The following is a 21,814-nucleotide window of genomic DNA, read 5'->3' as shown; positions in this document are numbered from 1 at the left end:
GATAGGATAGACTAGAGGCCTGATGTGCAAAATTTGTGCAAGGGGTTCAGCCCTCGCAGCCATGGTGGCTTGCCTCAGCCCTTGCAACCTTGGCTTCATCCGGAAGGTCATCCAGAAGGATGTCTGGAAGGATGTCCAGTCTAATTAGCATATTACACTTTTATTATTATAGATGCTTTTTAAGCCCTATTTAATCTAAAGGTTCCCCCTATATTCCTTGCTTTTCTTTTCAATATATCTATTGAAGATAATCTTTGACCTGGAAATATACATTTGATTTGCATAGTTTCTAGCAGTCTTGATTTTTGTTGATTCCATGTTCATGATTCAGTTCAATGTTTCTCTCCTCTATCTTTTCAGTAAACTGACAGATGTATCCAGAACCTGGGTCAGACTGATATTTGACCCTTTAGTAAAACTACCTAAGTGATGGTGTGTTCTTTTTTTGGAAAAAAAAAAACAGATAATATCTGATTCTCACTTTTTGATGTGTGATGTTAGCAGTTATTGCTGTCCAGTGTCAAAGCCCATTAATTAATTGGGGTTTGCAAAATGGTGACAGTCGAACACTTTTGTAAATTTATTAGTTGGAATGCATTTATTGAGACACATCTCTCATCTACTATTTGGTTACCCAGTGGTACAGTTCATATAGGAAAAATAAATGCTCAATTCTCTCATTCTATTTACCAGTGTTAAAGATAATGAATTAATTTCCTATCATCCTCCAAATATTTCAATAAGCCAGACATAGAAAGATATATACTCCATGGTCTCACTTCTATATGGAATCTAAAATAATCAGACTTACAGAAGCAGAGTAGAATGGTGGTTGCCAGGAGATGTTAGTCAAAAAGTATAAAGTATCTGCTATGCAGGATAAATAAATTGCTTGAGATCTAATGTGCAGCATAGTGTCTGTAGTTATCAATGCTATTCTGTGTACTTGAAATTTGCCAAGAGAGTAAATCTTAAGTGTTCTCACCACACAAAAAATTATAACTATGTGAGGAGGTGGATATGCTAACTAGTTTGATTATATTGATTTACTTCAGAACATATACATATATCAAAACATCACCTTGTGAACCTTAAGTATACTTAATTTCTATTTGTCAATTATACCCCCAATAAAGTTGGAAATTATTTAAATCAATTCATCCTAATAACAGAACAAATAATGTAAATTATATATGATCATCTTAATAAATGCAGAAAAGCATCTGATAAAATTTCATACCCATTCATAATAAAACCTTTAGCAAATTAGAAATCAGGAAGAGCTCTCTCAATCTGATGATTATCTTTTTTAAAAGACCTACATCAAATATGATATTTATGATGAATTATTGAAAGTTTTCCACCTGAGATCAAGAATAAAAATTAAAAAAGACCTACTTTCACCAGGTTTGTTTATATTTTACTAGAGGTCCTAGCCATTGTAAAAAGTATAAAAATTGGAAAAGGAAAAGTAGAACTGTAATTCTCACACAACACAATTACAACATGATTGTATGTGTAGAAAAAAAACACAAATAACCTTGCAATCAGACTTAGGTAATGTTAGCAAGGTCATTGGACATAAGGTCAATTTCAAAAAATCAGTTATATTTTTATATATAAAAAGTGGATAATTAGAAAATAAAAATTTTTAAATGTCTACTTTTAAAATAGCATCAAAAAGTCAAAATTGCAGGATTAAATCTAAAGAAATTTTTCTACACAGAAACTACAATATCTTTTTAAGTATTATATTATTAATCAATAATATTAATAAATGAAGGGGGAAATTATATTTATTAATGGAAAGATTTCAATATTGTAAAGATGTCTATTATCTCCAAATAGATCTATAAATTTAATGTTATCACAATAAAAGTCTCAGTCAATTTTTCTCCTGGAAAAAAAAGAATCTTAGTTCTTGAAAACATAGGATGATAGAATGACCCCATAATTAGTCATTTACATTATCCTGCATTATACAATAGTATAAAAACAACAATATTAATATTACCACCTCTGAATCTCAGAGATTTTTCTTAATTGCCTATACACTTTCCTCATTTTTTCAACCCCATATATCAATTGACTGAACATATATAATCATTTCATGCTACCTCCTCTTTTTTAACTCTCATTAATTAGTTCTACAGGTAACTACAATATATTTTTAATGCTTGCCATTATTCCTTATGGTAATATCCCTCTTGTCATTTTGATTGTCTAGAGCTCATTCTCAAGTAGATTCCTCAGGAAGGGCACATTGATAACACTGTGTGCCTTTATATTTTAAAATCAGTTTTGCTAGATATAAAATCCCTGGATCACATTTTCTCTCCTTGCTGTCTTAAATATGTTCTTCATTTTCTTCTTGGACTTCTGGCAGAGAAGCCTGATGATAATTTAATTTTCATTTCCTTTTAGTCATTTACTGTTTTTACCTACAGCTCAAAGGAAGTCCAACAACTTTATTACATTTTGTCTTGATGCTGGTCACTCTGGACTGATAGTCTCAAGTACAGGGCCCCTCTTTCCATTTGTATCTTCAAATCTTTCCAATTTCAAGAAAGTTTTCTTTTTTAAAAACTCTCAGTAATGTCCTTTATTTTGAGGAAAGTTTTCTTGAAGTATGGCTTTTAGTTTGTTCTATTCCCTCTCTTTTGCATTCTTCTGTGGGACTTCTATTATGTGCGTGGCTCTCCTTCGTTTCTTTAATATCCGTCACTCCCTCTTAAATCATAACTCTTTCTTAATTTCTTTTTATTTTTAATTTTTTCCTACTTTCCTGCTCTGTTAGTTCACTCTTACATTGCTCCTCACTGTGCTCATTCTGAAGTGATATTTTTCCTTTTACTTCTCATTCTTTCCTAAGTTGGTCACCTCATTTCTGAGTTCATAATTCTGATTTATACTGTTTTTCTATGACTTGCATCATTTTCTCAATGCCTTTTAGCTCATTCTGAAATAAAATATTATAAGATTTTATATGCTCTTGGAATGCGTTCTTTGTCTGAAAGAATGCTATTCAATTTCTTTTACTTTTTACTAAAAATAAAAAATTATATTTGACCTTAATAGTTTTCTGTTGCTCATTTTACACAAAATTAGTATTACTCAACTTGTTTCAGCATGGTTTTTCTAACTTCATGGAGATCCTTTTTCTATTATGATATTATCACAGTGTATATATCGACAGATATATAAACATAAGTATAGCTATAGATATAGATAGAGATGATAGAGATAGGTAGATGATTACAGGTAGATATATAGACAGATACAGATATAGATGATGATATAGATGATGATATAGATGATATAGATATAGATGATATTGATATAGATATAGATGATATAGATATAGATATTATAGATGATATAGATACAGATAGATGCTCTCTCAAGAATAACTTAGGTTTCCCAGCTCTGTTCCCCTAATCCACCTTTACCTTTTCTTCACTATTTTTTGCCTCTCTTGGCCCTATCCTGCTCAATTTTTATTCCACTCCCAGAGGTGTCTCCTGGAAAAGAGCTCTGATAGTTCTGTGTCAGCAGTTTTGCATGCTCAACTGCTCCAGCTACTCCCTCAGATTTACCACAGGCCCCAGCCACTAACAGAGTGAGAAGAATCCTGCCCATTTCCAGCAGCTATTCTCAAGTTGGTCTGCAATGCCTTCCAGGGAATTACAGTGGGTATTTAGGGGTGTTCCTGCTCTTCAGTTTACAAGATTTTCCATCACTTGTCCTGCTCTCTCCCTTCTAGACACCAATCACACCCAGTGTCACTGGTGACCTGCCCTCACCCCCTTGTATTTTCGGATTTGTAAGGATACTTAATCACTAGTTTTGTTGTAAATATTGTCCACGAGTTTGGGGTTTTCCTATCCAGTTACTCTGTCTTTAAATGAAGGTTCAGAAAAATTCTAAATCTATGTCACAGCTGCCCCATTTTCTCAGAATCCCCTAAAAGAGGGTTAACTTTTTTACAACTTTAATGCCATGCTGAGAGTTTAGCATCATCCTGCAGGTCATGGACTAACAAGGATTTTTAAAGTGAAACCAGGCCTGACTCAATGTGTTTTTCAGAAGCTCATTGTTGGCAAAAAGATTGGAGGCAAGGATGCCAACTGGAAGGTACAAACAAGAGTTATATCAGCGTGGCCTTATAAAGTAACCATGATGAATAGGAGGACATGGAATTTAAACAAGCAATGTGTTAGTGCCATTAACAACATGACATGTACCGGGTCTAGTAATAATTAATGTCGTTTTTAAACATTCGTTTAAAATCTTGCTTGGCATTGACTTGTATTGACATAACCTTCAAACACGTGGTATCTACAGAACGTGGGAAGTGCAATTAACAAGTTTTGCTTGAAAAAGTTTGTGTTTGGTTTGGTTTTTGTTGCAAAACTAGGGCTAAGAAGATGGCAGATGAAGAGCATATTCGGCACTGCATGCTTTACGAGTTCCAATTAGGAAGAAAAGCAAGTGAGGCTGCAAAAAACATCTGTAGTGCTCTTGGTCAAGATGCAGTTAGCGCCAGAAAATGCCAGCGTTGGTTGAGAAATTTCGCGAGGGAAATTTTTCGTTAGATGACAAGAGTGGTCGAGGCCGTGTGTCCAATTTTGATCAAGAAGCTCTTCAAGCTCTTTTGGTGCAAAATCCTCAAATTACCCAACAAGAGTTTGCGACAACTTTAAATTGTTCACAGAAAACAATTTCCAATCAATTGCGTGCACTTGGCAAAGTCCAAAAGTTTGGAAAATGGGTTCCTCATGAGTTGACCGACAACAACCGTAATCAAAGAGTCACAATTTGCAGTTCGCTCCTCTCTCGTCAAAACCGTTTGCCGTTTTTAGAGCAAATTGTTACCGGAGATGAAGAATGGGTGCTGTATGTTAATTTGAAAAGGCGACCTCAATGGTTGGACAAAAATGAGGCTCCGCAGCCCACGCCAAAACCTGACTTGCATGTGAAAAAAGTGATGTGTGTTTGATGGAATTTTAAAGAAATTCTTCATTATGAACTTTTACCATCTAACCAAACCATTACAAGTGCAGTGTATAGTGCCCAATTGGAAAGGTTAGCCCAAGCTTTAAAAGAAAAAGAACCCACGCTGATTAATCGGAAGGGCGTAATTCTTCACCACGATAACGCACGACCGCATACTGCAAGAATCACTGCTGAAAAACTGCGCCAGTTGGAATGGGAAGTTCTCCCTCAACCTGCATATTCTCCTGATATTGCCCCTTCCGATTACCATTCTTTGCAAAACTTTCTTCTTGGAAAAAAATTTAATAATGAAGAATGCCTCAAAAATGCATTGACCGAATTTTTTGCATCAAAATCACAAGAATTTTACAACAGAGGGATTAAAATGCTTCCTGAGCGTTGGGCAGAAGGAGTAGAAAACAACGGCAACTATATTGTTGATTAAATTTTGTTGTATTGTCTAAATAAATTCGATTTTAAAAAGTATTAGAAAACGACATTAATTATTACTAGCCCTAATATGTTTCTTAAATGCATTCCTTCTTAGCAACCTGACTTCTTTCCCCCAAGGGACTAGAATGAAGAATTCAGGCCATTGTCCCACATTCCTTCACATTGGGCCTCACCCCAACACTGAGCCCAGAACTGCCTGGAGAACAGGAGGACATGCTGCCCAGGATCCCATTCCTTCGAGGACCTCAATGTCCTGTTACTATTCCATCAGAGACAGTATGAGGGCATCCCATCTTCTTTCTAATGCATGGTCCTGTTTGGAGGCTAACTGTCTATTGGTCTCCTTCTCAGGGATATTCTTCAAGTAGAATGGAACTCCCTAAGATTTAATGAAATAAAGAATAGAACCAGCACACAACCAGAGCAGTGATTCCAGACTGCTGGTCACGACTTAACACTGCCTGTTCCCATGGTCTCCAACCACTTGGAAGCAACAGGCCTTAGAGTGAGGCCTCAGTACGCCAATAAGACTAGAGAGGCACATGTGGACAACTGGGGTCAGGGCATCTATCCTTTGTCCACAGAAAGTAGGAACCAAGAAAAGATTTCTCTATCTCCCCATTATTCTTCTTTTATTTTTATTTATTTATTTATTTATTACAAACAGACATCAAATATCTTCTATGTACAAGTGCACTTTGAATGACAGTAATTTTTTAAAAAATCTTTATTGTTCATATTATTACAAATGTTCTTCTTCCCCGCCCCCGCCCTCCATTGCTCTCCTCCACCAGGTTCCCACCCCACCTTCTGCCCTTTCCCCAACCCCTATTGGCCTCATCCACAGGTGCACATTTTATGTTCAGTCTCTTCCCACACCCGCTTCTCTTCTTTCCCCTGAGAATGGTCAGTTCACTCCCTTTCCATACCTCTGATTCTATTATATTCAACAGTTAATATTATTCATCAGATTTTTTAATTCCCTTGGTTTTTAGATTCACTTGTTGATAGTTAGTATTTGTTGTTCATAGTTTTTATTTTTATTTACTTTCTCTTCCAAAAGAACCCCCTTCAGCAATTCATATATTTCTGATTTGGCAGTGATGGACTCCTTTAGCTTTTTTTTATTTTTGAAGCTCTTTATCTGGCCTTTGATTCTGAGTGATAGCTTTGCTGGGTAGATTATTTTTGGCTGTAGGTTCTTACTATTCATCACCTTGAATATTTCTTGCCATTCCCGTCTGGCCTGTATGGTTTCTGTTGAGAAATCAGCTGACAATCATATGGGTGCTCCTTTATAGGTAACTACTTGCTTTGCTCTTGCTGCTTTTAATATTCTCTCTTTGTCTTTTGCTCTTGTGATTTTATTTATGATGTGTCTTGGAGTGGTCCTCTTTGGATTTCTTTTGTTTGGGGTTTTGTGCACTTCCTGGACTTGTAAGTCTAATTCTTTCACCAGGTGGGGAAAGTTTTCTGTCACTATTCCTTTCAGTATGTTTTTGGTATTTTGCTCTCTCTCTTCTGGGACCCCCATAGTTCTGATGTTGGTTCGCTTGAAGTTGTCCCAGAGGTTTCTTATATTATCTTCAACTTTCTGGATTCTCTTGCTTTCTTGCCTCTGCAGAGGAGTGTCTTCTGGCTCTTTATGTTCCAAATCTTTGACTTGATTCTTGTGATCTTCCATTCTGTTTTTAGGACTCTGTATAATATTTTTTTTTCTTTCAGACAATGTATTCTTTATTTCTTGTTGATCCCTTATAATTTCTTATTGATTCCTTATTATTTCTAGTTGATCTCATTTCATATCCTCATAGGTCTTATCGATCTTTTCTAGGAAATTCTTGAAAAAGCTTATATCCAGTCGCTTTTTGTCCTCCATTTCTTTCATTTGTGATCTATTTTCTTATCTCGAAATTTTCGCAGCTTCAATGAGTTGGTAGCTTTAAAAGTCTCTGTGTTCAGCTTGGATGGGGCAGAGTTTCAGGGTGGAGCCTACAGCCTTGGCTTCTGTCAGCCCACCCTATGCGGCTCCTGAGTCTCAGTATTGCTCAGGGTTCTTCGGTACTCACTGCAAGCACCTCTGAGAGTGAGGTGCCCTCGACTTTTGCCTGCTACCAAATAGTCTAGTCTCTCCCCCAATGACCCCGTAACTGGGGTTCAGTTCAGTTGGAAGTGGAGTTGGAGGTGGCATTCAGAGCAGTCTGGAGCTTTTGTCTCCTTCCCTCCAGGGCAATCCTGTGGCACAGTCAACCGCCAGTTCTCTGCACAAAATGTGTGCGCCTCTGGGACCTCCTTTCACCGCTCCCCCGAGTTTCTGCCTTACAGCCCAGCTCCCTCTGTATGAGCCTGTGTCCCCAGGGTCTGGCCTAGAACTGGGGTTCAGAGCAGTCAGAACTGGGGCTCAGCACAGTCCGGAGCTTTTGTCTCCTTCCCGCTAGGGCAATCTAGCAGCAGAGTCAACAGTCCGTCCTGTGCACATAATGTGTTTGCCTCCGGGACCTCCTTTCGCTGCTACCCCGGGATTCCGCCTTACAGCCCAGCTCCCTCTGTATGAGCCTGGGTCCCCAGGTCTGGCCTAGAACTGGGGTTCAGCACAGTCCAGAGCTTTTATCTCTTTTCCACTAGGGAACGGCAGCCAGGCACTCAGTCTTCCCCTCCTCTCCAGCTCCGTCCTCTCCGCGCGCAACATGTCTCCGTATCTTAGGCTTTTATAGCTCCTCTGATTTTCCTTCTGGTTTTCTCTTTCCTTCTCGTTGTAGAATTTCCAGTCAGTTGACTTTCCTGCAGTTCTGGATAATGTTCATTTTGTATTTTAGTTGTATTTTATTGAAATTGTTGTGTGCGGCTGCTGTTAGGTGTTTACCTCTGCAGCCATCTTGGATTCTCCCTCTGTTCGGCAGTAATTTTTCAAAGGCAGAGGATGGAATGGGCTGGATGTGGTAGAGTCTGGTTTGAAGTCAGGGTTGGCCTGAGATGACTTCTGAAGGAAAGGAATAGCCTTGGGACCCATCACGCTGCTCCCACAGCGCCCTCTGCTGTCTCAGACTTGCCAGTGCTGCCAATATGGAGTTCCTCATCCAGCTGGGAGGTGCCTTCCCCAAAAGACTTGGATTCTCATTCACACAGAGGGCAGGCTCTACATTCTCTGAATGGATCTTGGAACCTGAGAGAAGCAAAAATCTACACAAAGATGGTAGAAAACTGTTCTTATACCAGTGTTTCTCTCAGGCAAAAGTGTCCTGAGGCTGGGGGACAAAAGGGTAGTAGTAGGTGTCAGTCCAAAGGGAACTTTCCACACAGGCAGGGCTCCAGGCCCGAGTTGCAGGCAGTGTTTTATCAGCCAGAGAGCCCTGGGAGATCTGGGACAGGGCCAGCCCACACACTGGGTGGTGGAACTGGTAAGGGCTTAAGAGGAATCTAATGAAGCCCACTTGTTGGACAAAGGAGGGCACAGAGATCAAGGGAGTGGTAGTGACTTTCCAAGGAGACCTAGTGAGTGAGCCATGGCAAAGCTATGAGAATTCCAGATTCTCCCAGCCACTTAAAGGTGATGTTCCCAGGGAGTGACCTCCACAGACCAAAGGTGAACCAGACACATGGAAAGATGTTTCCCATGAATGCGATATAACCAGGGACTGAAAATGCACAGCCCATAAGCATTTAGCTATGGCAAAAGTGGAAAACACTCTAAGACAAAGGGAAGGGAAGGAATGCCAGGTAATTCTGCTTAATGGGTAGGGGAATCCAGGCTGGGGACCTAGAGAAGCCCCCATCCAGACCCAAAATATGTCCACAAATGCTCTACTCAAACAAAGCTAAGTTTTCTTGCTCTTCTCCACATCTCTGACCTTCTTTGAAAACTCAACCTTCAAACAAGTCCTGGACCTAAAAAATGTCTTGCTTTCTTAACTCTAAACACAGAAACACTGTGTACGAGTTTTATGCTGGAGGAAAGAGGAGAGAGAGCCAGGCCAGGCAGCCAGAATCTGCCCCATCACTTGTTCTGGAGAATGTCACTGCCACCCCACCGCATTCTGGACCCTGAAATCCTGCCTGGCTCATGCATGGAAAAATACACGTTGTTTAATTCATTTAGTCCAGCACAAGTATCCTGGAAAGTTTGGCATGATTTTATGTAAGGAGAATAAACAGGGAACTTCAAACAGTTAAACTAACAGAATCCTGCCCCTACCAGGAGCACTCACTGCCAGGGCTGTCCCTGCTCCCTGCTGCCTCACAAGACTGCTCCTGAAACAACTGGCAGCAGTCTGGGTTCTGAACCTCCATGGTCCCTAGAGAACTCCAGAGAACCGTGTACATTCCAAAGAACACTTTCAACAGCATGATCCAGGAAATTATCAATGACAGAACCAAGTGCTGCCTCTCACAAACCCATGAGGTCTAAGATCAGCTAATCAGTTCTTGTTTCTATATGACAGTCAACTAGACAGCTGGGGAGGGGTGGTGGGCCACAGGGGTGGCATAGAGAGAGTCAGAGAGTGTGCCAGACCCTGAGACTCAAAGCAGAACCAGTAGGGCCCTGGGGATTAACCACTGCCCAGGGAATTGCCTCAGCCTGTTCTCTCCCAAGGCCCTCCTCATATATACAAAACAAATTACACCATTCTTATGATAGAATAATTCATGACAAAAACAACTGGCTCTACACCTCCTGCCCTCCAAAGGAATGACCTGATTTATCCAGGTATACATGGTTTTGTGTTGAAGACAATAGTTCAGTGAGTTTCAGGTAATAGCAAAAGAAAGAACATTTGGGTGATATCAAAAGAAAACTCAGAGGCAAATTGGAACATTTAAAACAAAGTATTTTAATTTCCAGTGTCTGCAGGGAATTCCTTTAGAAGAACTGGTCTCTCTGAATAAGACGCACGGAAAGATAGAGGAAAATAGCAAAATCATAGTTGGTTTGTTCCTAATTTATTGGTAGAAAAAAGAGCAGTTCCTCACATGACTATCATATCAGCAAGGGTCATTATATCATCTGCAGCCATTGGTATTGTAATGTCAAAGGTAAGTTTCTTTTCACTGAGGAGTCAACAACTCACAGTACAAAGGCTCAGGATAAAGGGATGATGCTTGACCGAGTTATGTTTTTTCACGGGAGACTAGGTTCTCTGGCTAAGGTGGTATGTGATGTGCACTCTTGGTCAAAAATGGTTGCCAGGCCCTGGCAGGTGTGATCGATTGAGCACCATCCCATACACCAAAAGATTGCCAGTTTGATTCCCAGTAAGGGCATTGCAGGTTTACTCCCTGGCCCAGGTTCTTGCAGGAGGCAACTATTCAATGTTTCTTTCCCACCTCTCACATTGGTGTTTCTCTTGCACATGTTCTCCCTCTCAATTCCTCTCTCTCTCTAAAATCAAAATATTATTTAATAGTTGTTAGATTTTTTTTTCTCAGTAGAGATAGATAAGTTTCCCTGGGTGGTAGGAGGCAAAGAGAACTAAACTATTTAAACTAATCAGTGAGAGAAATGGAATGCACTCAATAAGCATTTATTGAGAACAGAGAAAGAATAAGATTAGAAAAAATGAATAAAGGGTTCCAAGGTAAAGAGAATGGCGGAGGAGAGGTAAGGGCTAAGGAGCCAGAGATGGTGCGACTTTCCCTGTGATAGTGAGGGCCGATGATATTTGGGACATGAAAGATTAGTATTCATATTAACTTGTTTTTGTTCTGGAATTTCATTCCAAATTTTCAGCAAAGACAAAAACTTTATGTTGGTTGTACTCAGAGAAATTCAGAGAAAGGGGCTGTGTCCCACATTTGGGGAGATTCAGGATACAGAGGAGAGCTCAAGGAATCAAAACATCAATTGATACTGACCGTTTTAGCAGACAGAGGAAATCACAGGGGGGGGGGGGGGGGGGGAAATGATCAAATGCTAAGAAGCACCTGGGAATCCATACCCATGAGGGAGTTGGAGTTCTCCCAGTGGTAGGGGTGTCAAGTCAGTTTACTGAGTAGTAAAAATAAGTATTTGAGAAAGCAGATAGAGCTAGAAACTTCCTTCCCTGTGTCCACATTGGGAAAGTTGAGTTACAAGTGTGTGAAACAGAGAACACATGATACAGCAAGAATTACACATTTGCAGTATATGGCAGAGTCTAAGGGAAGGAATTACTCTCGCCCTCTCCTTTACACCCTCAACCTGGTTCATGCGCTTCCCTTCTCTCTGCCAGTCTGATGGATATACTAGTAGATGGAATGACTTCTCCCTAAGACTCTCCCCCTTTTGTGGCTCTAGGTCTCTAAGGAGGTTAAATGTTCCCACCAGCAGGCTCCTTCCTTGTCATTAACTCAGAACTGGAAGCAGGGAAGAGGTTGAAATTCTACCCAAGAGAGAACCAGAGGGAGCCAGGATATGTGCTCAATTAGGGGTATTTTAGGACAGGGCCTTCCAGATTTTTTAGAATCTCAGCAAAGAACAGGACCAGTTGCCTCCTGCAACCCTCACTGACAACTCCATTCCTCAACCTCCAGATTCTCATGAATCTGCAAGAACATAAAATTCTTTCTTGTCCAAGTACTCTCCATGAAGAAATTGGCTCTCCATGCACTCAGGCCAATCCCCAGCACCTCTGGAAAATAAGGAGTTGTTACAAGAGTTGGAGGTCAACTAGGACCCCTTCAGTACTTTAGAAATGGCTCTGATTATCCAGAATCAGGGACTGCCTGGCAACCAAGAAGACTTCTCTTTCCTGCTGTTTAAAATGTCATTGTAACTTATCTTAGCTTTCTACCAATTGCTCCACTCATATCTCTCTCTTTCTTTTTTTAATATACTTTATTGATTGTTTTACAGAGAGCTTGTTTGTTTGTATTTTTTAAAATATATTTTATTGATTTCTTACAGAGAGGAAGAGAGAGGGATAGAGAGTTAGAAATATTGATGACAGAGAATCATCAATCAGCTGCCTCTTGCACACCCCCCACCGGGGATTTGCCTGCAACCAAGGTACATGCCCTTGACTGGAATCGAACCTGGGACCTTTCAGTCCACAGGTCGAAGCTCTATCCACTGAGCCAAACCGGTTTCAGTTCCATTCATCTCTTTTCTTCCATTATTTTAAGGCTCCCCAAATTCTACTCGATTCATATGCCCCAATTCTGAATTCAAACTTGCACTAACAAGTCCCCAACATTGAAAACCCTCGCTTCCATCTCCTCACCACAGGCCACTTGCTCTAAGAAGTCTCCCCAGATTAATTTCCTCCCCTGCAACTTCCTGAGGTCTGAAGCTCCTCAACTCTCCAGCCCATCAGGATAAGGGAATTTAGAACGTAGAGTACTAAGTCCTCAAAAGATCTGGCTAACACCCAACTTGATGGTAATAAAGAGAGAACACATTTGTCCTGAATAAACTAGAATTTCTCCATCGGAACAAGCACCACATTCTTCAAACTAGTCACCATGTGAAGCCATAAATCATCCCAAGTAGATGTCCAATGCTTCAAATTGTCTCCCCTTTCAAACTGATTTTTAGAACCAGAAAAAGTGACAACATCAGCTTTTCAGCCCAAGCCTCTCTCTGCCTTATTCCTCCCCCTTGGTTCTTAATGATAATTGACCACTTTTACCTTTCAAAGGCTCATGGTGTCACTTTGAGGTTATTTCAAGCCTGGGTCATTGACTCTGAGGACAGTTTCCTGGCAGACACAGCTCGTTTACCTTCTGGCCATATCTAGTGCACTTGACCAAACTTCTACAGGCTCAGGGAAACAATTCATTACTGCTGTGCCCATGGGTGCTTGCAGAAGACCAGTGATGTCATACAGCACATACACCCCATACACACACATGCCATGCACCACTACACCACACACTTCTCCACCACACACCACATACATGCACACAGACACACACACACACTCCATGCATCACTACACCACACACCACATACACTCCCATGTACACACAAATCACATAACACGTGCATCACACACGGAGAAACACTAGAAACCACTACATCACACAGTACATAAGCAATACACCCACATACACACATCATACCACACACACAGATACACAACATACACAAATTACAACTGCCATGTGCACACACACACACACACAGATGCAAACTATGTACCACTACACCATACACCAAATCCATGCACACAGCCCACACACCACACAGCACACATATTATACACAGAGAGACACGCACTACATACCACTCATCACATACCACTACACCATAGATCACATACACACACACAAACAAACCACACAAACACATAACACAAACACACACACACACACACACACACACACACACACACACACACACACACTGTGGTCCAGAGAAAGCCTTCGCCCAGTTCAGCCATCCCCATATCAGACCCTCTCACTCCCTTGGTTTACCATCTTCAGGAACATAGGTAACACTTCCTCTCTCTATTCTGCTGATCATCACACCTGACTATCTCATCTAACATTTCCCTTCTCCTCCCCTCCCAATATCCCAGTGTTTTTCAAACCTTCATTTTCTTCTTTTGTAGGTACGCCCCACTAAAGGCCATATTTATATCAAATTCTTCGATTTAATTTTATTACCAGCCTTGACTGTGTGCTCCAAGAGGGCAGACATGCCATTACACTTCTCTCTGATGCCAGTGCTCAGTATCTGCAGGACGGGTGCCCCAGCTTACCTTCCTCGAAGCCCTATGCTTGTCCTACCAAAGGCCTTTGCACCCACCTTTGATATGCAATTAATTCACTCCCTGACTCTCAACTCTTAGCCACTTTCTCTCATCCTGGACACTGGGAACTTCCTTACCTTCCTTCTGAAGACCCTCCAGGAAGCCATCAGTTAAACAGAGCAGCACCAAAATCTCGCAAGCCAAACATTCCCCAGATCTTAACCTGTCCTCAAGGCCCTTCCTGTCATGGACTACTAAGGAATTTAAGGTCCAGTGCCAGCTGCCAGCCCTCTTCACCTTGGAACCCCACAGAGATTCTCCATGCCTTTAAGAACATGCAAGCTCTTTCCTGACTCAAGGAATCACCAGGCAGGCATTAAAGGACAACATGTGGAGGAAAATACGTGATGAGGCAAAGGCAAGAAAAAAAAAACAAAGTCTACGCAAGAAACTTGATGTGACCAAGGCAGAGTCCGGACGAGGGAGTGAGGAGGGGTGGAAATGAAAGGGACACAGAGGAGCTGCTCCTGCAAAAAGCATGTCAGCTCTGGCTCAGAGTTTGTATATTAGAAACCACTTGGACAGTGGGTGGATGGAAGCTGAGGCACTTAGAGGGAAAGTCAGTTATGAGGTTGTTCTTTCCTACTGTTGACCATATTTCAGATGTTCATAATTTTTTCTTTTGCCCCGCTCCACCCAATTCCCACACAACCCCAGGCCTCTCCCACACTGTTGAGGCTTTAGTGGAGATAAGACATGGCCAGGCCGAGCTGAGGCAGAAGCCCTGGAAATGACAAAGGGGCATGTCAAAAGGGAGAACTGACAGACCCCATGTCCTTGTAACGCAGGTAATCAGGGAGGAGAAATATAAAATTACTTTCCCATCTCTTTGTAGATTACTGGGTGAATGTTGGTGTTGTTAGAACAGAACGCAGTGGAGGAGGATAAGCAGGTGATGAGAGTGGTGGGGAAGCTGGATGAGACCAGTTTTCCACCTGTAAGGTTTGATATATTTAGTACATCCTATGATTGCCCAGCAGCTGGTGGATATTAATGTTCAGGAGAGGGGCTGGAATGAAGATGTGGGAGCCATAAGCATAACTCCAAGAATGAGTCACACAGTGGAGTAAGTAAGTGGAGAGGAGAAAAGAGCTAAGAATAGAACACTGGAGAATAGTAAAGGGGCAGGGGAAGGTGAATCAAAGAGGGGAGGAGATGGAGATAAAGAGAGGGAGGGAGGGAAATGGAAGGGAGAAAGAGGGAATGCACCCAACCTTTCAAAAGATGAGTGGTTAGCCATGTCATAAACTTACAGGCTGAAAAGTAGAGATTGTATTTGGGTGTCTTGATTGTTTCTGTCCTAGAGATAGAGGTGGAAAGTTATACAATAGGATGGTAAGAACATAAACGTCTGTCAGACAGATGATCAGAATAAATGTTGGTGACATGGGGCAGAATAAATAAAAAATAGTGTGTGTTTGTCATCTGAATTTTCTGGAGGGAGGTTGTGTTTTCCATGATAGTCCATGGAAGAGATACAAGAAGACCCACCTCAATCACCTGAGGCCTTTGGAGGGAAAGGAAGAGAACCGGGATTTCCTATTGCTTCCATGAATGCATGTAGAATAAAGGTCAAAGGGCCAGATGCCGCATGGGGTCTCCAGGGCAAATCAGGGGAGGCAGCAATTGGTGAGAAAGTTGAAGTGTGGGTTCCTGACAGGGCTTAAGAGAAATTCCACCTTTGAGGGGTTCCACAGCAATGGCTGGAACCCAAGTAAAACTGAACACCAGCCACCTGAAGATCAGCATACCATGCATCAGTGGAGGCCCTCAGAGGAGCAGATGAATGGAGACCACGACAGAAAAACATCAGGGCTTCTCCCCCCATTGGCAGTAACCTGTACCTCAGAATTTCTGCCTGCCCTCTCTCACCTCCCCTTTAAAGGTTTTAAACCAGATGCCTTCTTAAAAACCAAAAATAACTTTAAAAGTGTGGAATCTGTTCAATGTGTCGTCAATAATGGGAAATGGAGATTAGACTGTGCATATTTGGAAGCACTATCTGGAAAAAAAAAATCCACCAAGTCCTGACTAGACAATAAACCATTGTTTCCAAAGATAACATTAACCTACAAGGTCCAGGATTTGCCATCATGGATACAGTCAAGAACTGCACACTCATTTCCAAAGGGATCTTCTGTCATGTCTACTAAAAATTCAGCTCCTATTCTCAAAATATTTCAGGAAAAATAGAGAAAAGGACAAGGACAAAGATAGAGAATGATAAAACAAGCATGAGTAAATGTTAACATATGGAATGCTAGTCCCCAGTGGACCTAGAAAGTGGGTGGATTTTGTAGATTCTCTGTAAGTCTGAAGTTATTTAACAATTAAAACATTACATAAAATGTATAAAGAAGAATAAGAAAAAAAAATCAGGATATTTCACCAGAAAATCCAGTTATCTAATTTCCCTTGAAGAACTGGAATGTCTGGCAATAGAGAGGGAATCTGTCATTTATCATTGCACCTACACTGTTGTTACCCTTACACCTGGCCTGCCTGGGTCACTCTGTTACTTGCCTGACTCCTATAAACATTGAAATTTGCATCCCCAAACCCTGGCCTCTGCCTCCAAGTCTCTATCTTGACATGGCCAAGTGAAGGGGCAGAACCGCATGAGGTCCATGAGAATTGCTAAGACCACAGGCAGGAGGAGGGCTGGCTCTGTTCTTTGAGGACTTATTTTGTGGCTTCCTGGAGTTTACCTCTCCACCTGTGAACCAGGAAGAGAAAATAAGAGTTTTGCATGTTAAGGTCTGAAAAAGGTTTTCTGAAGTTGCACATAACATATATTTTTCTCTAGGTCCTACCTGATGTTCTCAAGTCTTCCAAAATTAAAATATTAAAGGGTACTGTGATGGTTTGGGGCGGGGGTTGTTTTATTTTGTTTTGTTAACCCTCACCCAAGAATATTTTTCCCATTGATTTTTAGAGTGGAAGGGAGGGAAGAAGAGGGAGAGAGGGGAAAAAGAAACTTCTATGTGAGAAAGATGCATGATTTGGTTGCTTCTGACATGTGCCTGGACCACGCCAGGGAATCAAACCCGCAACCCAGGTGCATGCATTTGACTGGGAATCCAATTCAAAACCCTTTGGTGTGGGGGCAAACACTCTAACCATTGAGTAACACTGGCCAGGGCTGTGATGGTTTATTTTAGGTCTCAACTTGGCTAGGCCACAGTGCCCAGATATGTGGTCAAACATTATTTTGGATATTTCTTTACGGGTGGTTTTGGCTGAGATTAATAGTTAAATCAGTGGGCTTTGAGTAAAGCAGATTGCCCTCCATTATATGAGTGGGTCTCATCCAATCAGTTGAAGGACTGAATAGAGCAAAGGACTGACCACCCTGGAGCAAGGGGGAATTCTGCCTGCAGATGGCCTTTCAACTTGAACCACAACATCATCTCTTTCCTAGGTCTTCAGCATGACAGCTTTCAAACTGGAACTACAGGTTTTGGACTAGCCAGCCGCCATAAGCACATAAACCAATTCCTTCAAAAATACAACAGGGGAGTGTGGTAGAGCTTGGGCAAGCCCACAGAGCTCTGCAGAAACCAACCATGCTGAACCATAGCAGTCAGGGTAAGATGTTCCTGTAGACACAATTTATGGCTGTGTCTTGGATGTGTGAACTATCTACCCCCAAGAACTCCGGGTCACTTCTCTTTATAATTCCTGCTATCCCTCCTCAAAAAGCATCAGTATAACAGGGTCTTCAGTCTCTGGCTCAATAATAGCAGTTACAGTGGCATTGAGAATGGGGTAAACCACTCTAACCAGGACAGGGTTTCACACAAGGGAAACAGGAAAAAGACATTCAGCACAGGTCAGATGAGGTGGGGTACATCAGTCAGAGTCCTAGAAGAAAAGGAATGGCACATTCAGAAGAACTTAGTAAAGAGGTTCTTTAATGAAAAGAAAAAAAATACATATAAATACACACACTCACATACACACACTCACATACACACACACACACACACACACACACACACACACTCAGGTTCAAGTAAGAACTAGCAACAGCAAAGCCATTACCATCTCTAAAACTGAAGTGGCACAGGGAAGAAATTGTTTTCCCTGAGACCAGTTAGGAGAAGGAGCTGTGGAACCAGGGCCACTAGATAGAAACTGTAGTCATAAAGGAACACCGACATTACCAAACCATGCAATGGTGGTGTTCCTTTAAATGGTTGTGGCTAAATAACCAATTATTCCAAAGCCTAGTGCTATTCAAACAGAATCATTTCTTATCTCTCAGTTGCTGTGGGCCAGGAGTCCAGGCGCAGCTTAGCTGGGATCTCTATTCAGAATCTCTGACAAGCCTGCAATGAAGTTATCATCCAAGTTACTATAGGATCCACTTCCAAGCTCACTCACAATTGTTGGCAGGATTCACTTCCTCAAAGATGGCTGGACTGGGGAGCCTCCATCCTTCCCTGGCTTCAGGCTAAGGTTGCCATCAGTTCTTTACTATTATACATGGACCTCTCCATAGGGCAGCTCACACCTCAGCATGTAACTTCATTATGGTAAGAAAGCTGAGAGGAGAGAAAAAGGGAGAGGGAGAAGGAGAGGGAGAGGGAGAGGAAGAGAGAGAGAGAGAAAGAGAGGGAGAGAGAGAGAGAGAGAAAGAGAGAGAGAAAGAGAGAGAGACAGAGAGAGAGAGAGAGAGAGAGAGAGAGAGAGAGAGAGAGAGAGAGAGAATAAGCAAGATAAGAGTCATAGTTCTTTCTAAATTTTTTAATTGAATTTGTTGGGGTTATGTTGGTTAATGAAATTATATGTTTCAAGAGTACAATTCTTTAATACATCATCTATATATTGTATTGTCCTGTCACCATTTATTCCCCCTTTTCCTTCTTCTATCTGCCTTATCCCCCCATTCCTCTGGTAATTGTCATACAATTGTTGCTTAGTTTCTTCTCCTTTTTCACCCTGCCTCCCAAAACTCCTCCCCTCTGACACCTGTCAGTCTTTTGTCTTTATCTGTGAGTCTGTTTCTAGTTTGTTTTCTCCATTAGATTCAGCATATAAGTGAAATCATGGTAGTTGTCTTTCTCTGACTGGGTTATTTCACTTAGTATAATGCTCTCCAGTTCCATCCAACAGTCTTCTATAACCTAATCTCAAAAATGACAGATATCCCATCATTTTTTCCATTTTCTTTTTATTAGAAGCAAATCACTAGATCCAGCCCAAGCTTAGACAATAGGGATTACTCAGAGTATGTTTGAAGTCTACCTACCACACATAACAAAGCAGGGAGGTACCCGGAGGAACAAAGGCCTTAACCAATCTCTATTCCCATCCTCTGATCGCCCACCATTGTCTGCTATTGACCAAATTCAACCAGAGGCTAGAGGGCAAGGAAGCCCAGGTGACACAGCCCACAAAGGTCATCCTTCCAGACCAGGGCAGAGATTGTCAAAGAATGGATCTGAGACAGAAAAGGGGAGGGAAGTAGGATGGGTAGAGAATTACCAGCACATGATAAAAGACAGATGGGCAAACTGACAGTCATCATGGAGGTCAAACACCCTAGAAGACAAGTCCCTCACCCAGATACATGGGATGCATCTCCTTTATTTAATATACTAATCCAATTCTTTCCCAGACCCTACAATTTCAGGTAATATTGGACTGGCCCTGTTTAAAAGTTATGAAATTTTTCTGTAGAACAAGTGTCCGTACCTTCCACCTCCTCCCTTCCCCCCCTAGCCCCCCCATCCCCTCCCCCATTCCCTCCACACCCATTTATGTCAATACCTGCCTTTTTAATTCCTGGAGCAAAGAGCGGGATTAGGAAAGGACAGGGAATGAGCAGTGACATTTGGAAAGACCTTGCTCTGTGACAGCTCTGATGTTGATGGCAGAGTTCTAATTTCCTCTTAGAAAAAAGTTGTGCAAATATCATAGTTTGCTTCTGTTGGTTTTTTTAATGTGCTCAGGTAGACTGTTTGGGCTCTTGAGTCAGAGCTTCTCCTTGTGGAGTGTATACATGGACACACACGAACATGCACACATACCCTAAAGCACTTTCTCCTGTCCCTCAGCCCTCCCCATCACCTTCAAGCCTCCTCAGTTAGGCAGTCAATTGCCAAGTCCTGTCCCTATGTTAATTTAATGCATTCCTCTTCTTCACCTACTGACTACCATTAGATATTGATAAATTTCAAAAAATAAAACCACACAATTACTTTAGCCCAGGTCCCACACCCCATGTGTGGAGCAGATCAACTGACTGAATGTGATGGTTATCTTACTGGAGGTTAAGGATGGGTGAAATGGCCTGCAAGAGCTCACTCCTCATGCCAGTAATGTCCCACCTCTTTATCTTCTGAGGAGATTAATGCTCTGAACCCAGCCACCCAAACACCCTCATACCCCCTTTCCACACCAGTATGCGGAACAGCTGAGAGGCAGGGAAGCCTGCAGGACCACGCAGGGCCTGGTGAGAACTAGCACCCGACTAATGGAAAATCACAAATTGGTATCCAGTAACCTATTCTCCACCCATCAGTTCCTCAAGTGGCTCTTGTTTCTCCTCAGCCCCGTTCAATTTAGCATTTAGCACCAGCCTGAATCAAACCTACCCAGAAAGATAAACCCTCTCAAAGTTCAAGAATCCCACACATCTACACAGAAATGTATTGTCTATAAAATGCTTTGCCATATGTTATCTCAACACTCTCCTGTACAGGAGCCATAACTCCTCAATGACAAGTGAAAATACTATAGTTTTTTTTTAGCATACTTTGTCTTATGTATATGACAAACTCATAACTCAAAATCCTGGCTTCTTGATTACCAACTCAAGGCAAGAAGAATTCCCAAGTCAAAGAGAATTATCTGCTTTTCTGACCATGAGTCAGCTCTCTACTGGACGGGAGAGCCAAAGTCCAACTTCAGTGAAGGACCAGCTTCCTTTAACCAGAAGATCCTCTCAGAAATGTGGGATCTCATTGCTTGGACCTGAGCGTAGAGGCTTACAGGGACCCATGTGGGTCTGGGGCAGTTCTTCCTATGGAAAATTTAAGTGTAAAAGCAGAAGACAACTCCAGAGAAGGCACCATGTCCTCAAGAAGATAAAGGAGCCATGAACTCAGTCCCCAAGTGTGTTCTGAGTGTGGCCTCTCCAGGGAATGGGACCCACTTAGCCTGGAGAAACCTTCAAGCCCCTGCACTGAGTCCAGTGGAGATCTAGACAAGAGGTGGGTAATGTGAGCTCCCAAACCCCAATCTCCTTCAGGAGAGATGCCAGGACTAAGAGTCCTCCCAGTACCCTCAGCAGGCACATTTTTTAAAATATATTTTATTGATTTTTTACAGAGAGGAAGAGAGGGATAGAGAGTTAGAAACATTGATGAGAGAGAATCATCGGTCAGCTGCCTCTTGCACACCCCCTACTACTGGGGATGTGCCCGCAACCAAGGTACATACCCTTGACCGGAATCAAACCTGGTACCTTCCAGTCTGCAGGCCGACACTCTATCTACTGAGCCAAACCGGTTTCGGCCCTCAGCAGACACATTTTAAAATCTCCCAAACCAAATCTGAGATCCCAGAGATGTGAACCCAGAAGGCAGGTGGGGTGGAGAAGGAAAAAGAAGGTTGGTGCCAGGTATCTG

This window comes from Pipistrellus kuhlii, unplaced genomic scaffold (assembly GCF_014108245.1).
Source record: "Pipistrellus kuhlii isolate mPipKuh1 unplaced genomic scaffold, mPipKuh1.p scaffold_m20_p_3, whole genome shotgun sequence".
NCBI classification, from domain to species: Eukaryota; Metazoa; Chordata; class Mammalia; order Chiroptera; family Vespertilionidae; genus Pipistrellus; species Pipistrellus kuhlii.
Note: the sequence above shows the minus strand (reverse complement) of the source record.